Here is a 2,268-nt window from a genome sequence, read left to right as displayed (position 1 = left end):
AATGCAATGACTTAAATATATCGAATTCGGTACCGAATTTTGTGACTACAAGAGCTGTCTTGTGTCACATGATGGTTTCAAACAGTGGCGAAAAACTTCTCTGAAACAGAAATCCGAATTTCAGATACAAGGATTAAACGCCAAAACAAATCTCCAGGATCACACGATACATTCAGTAAAATACTATATTAAGGGCAGAGGTTAAAGTTTCTTAACTATTGTATGCCAATGCCATGCAAGGAGTTTTCTGGAATAACACTTTTATTAGAGAGTAAGTGAGAAAGTTTTGGTGGGACAGTTCCCACTGGTTTCAATCTGTCTATTTATTTCAAAATTCTCAATTTTGGTACTCTACACAGAAGCAGTTATAAATATCCTTTCAGAATCAAGCACATCGAATTTCTATAATTAAAGAATCCGTTGAAATCTATAATTATATGCATACATAACACTAGTAAAATTATCAACTGTCAATCTAATCATGATTATTACTCAAATATATGTCTGCAAGACTTATTTAATTAGCTGAATTAATAGTGCATACAGCCAAAGAAAGTGCATTAAAGAAACCAGGAAGAAATTAATCTTTATGCATAGAAGGGATTTCTATTATAATACTTAACCCGCGAGCACTCGCAGCCATTTTCGAACACGAGAACTCGCGCCGGGTATCTCAAACCCTAATTCATTTCTGCTATTTAAATATTAATTAATACTGTTTATAAGCAAACCTTAGGTAGTTAAATATTACAAAACAATGCATTTAAGAATTTAAGTGAATTTAATAATAGTTACTTACATGTTTAGAGACAATTTTTACAAATTACATACTGATGCTCTACACAGAGACTCCTTTCACATTTTTGGCACATAAACCTTGATTTTCTGTCTTTATTACATGGACAAAATGCACATCGTTTATAGTTTCCTTTGAGCTCTTTTGCAGGCGGTTCACTATTAGTAAATCCCAATTCCTTAGAAGTGCTTGGATTTGTTATTATTCCTTGAGGCTTACGGTTTCTGTGTTGTTCTGAAAGAGCGAGTCTTGAATTGATTTCTTGAATAAGGTGTATTACCTAGAAGCTTGATAATTATATCCCTTGAAGTCTTCCTAACATTTTGCCTTCCTAACAATCTGTTGTTGACAGTGAACATTCATCTTCTATTTCTGTCTCAATTTCAGTAGAAGAATCGTGATCGCTGCAGTATTCTTCATCCTCAGAGGCAACACTATCGTCAGATAACGGTTCATCGTCACTAGAAACAGTTTCTATAAGGTGTCGTAACTATTCACTTTCTTCCTCGTAATTCATATAGCGCGTCACACTGCACTAAACTAAGAGAGAGAAATGGAAACGTTTGACGAACACGAGGACTCGCACGGGTATGACATGCCCCCAACCCCTCTTTCTCAAAATCTATTTTTAGAACAGAACTGGTTTTTCCCCTACTCAAATAATGTGGCCTTGGATGCAGCTACATGAAATTCTGGCCTAATCCGAAAAACAGGAAATAACAAAAACGCTGAATGAAAATGGATCGGGCATATTATACCCAGTGCGAGTGCTCGCGGGTTAAACAGGCATTAACACTTACCAGATTACGTAATTACCTGGAAACACTACTTGTCTTCTTTCCTCACGAATTGCATCAGCTCATTAAACAGGCATCAACACTTACCTTATTACGTAATTACCTTGAAAAACTACTTGTCTCCTTTCCTCACGAATTGCATAAGCTCCTATAAACAGGCATTAAAACTTACCAGATTACGTAATTACCTTGAAATACTAATTGTCTTCTTTCCTCACGAATTGCATCAGCTCATATAAACAGGCATTAACATTTACCTAATTACGTAATAACCTTGAAAAACTACGTGTCTTCTTTCCTCACGAATTGCATAAGTTCATATAAACTGGCATTAAAATTTACCAGATTACGTAATCACCTTGAAAAACTACTTGTCTTCTTTCCACACGAATTGCATCAGCTCATATAAACAGGCATTAACACTTACCTGATTACGTAATTACCTTGAAAAAGTAATTGTCTTCATTAATCACAAATTGCATTTGCTCATATAAATCAGTCCATCCTTTCATTTCTAATCTAAAATGCACTTTTCTCTATACGTGTTTTCTGGAAATAACATATGGAAAACCAATTCTGGCTTCCAGTCGTATTGAATCAAATTATTGATTCCGACTTGCAATCATAGCGTTATAATTCTGATTTGGATATCATAAATACTTAATACTAAATAAT

Source organism: Argiope bruennichi, chromosome 6 (assembly GCF_947563725.1).
Source record: "Argiope bruennichi chromosome 6, qqArgBrue1.1, whole genome shotgun sequence".
Taxonomy (NCBI): domain Eukaryota; kingdom Metazoa; phylum Arthropoda; class Arachnida; order Araneae; family Araneidae; genus Argiope; species Argiope bruennichi.
Note: the sequence above shows the minus strand (reverse complement) of the source record.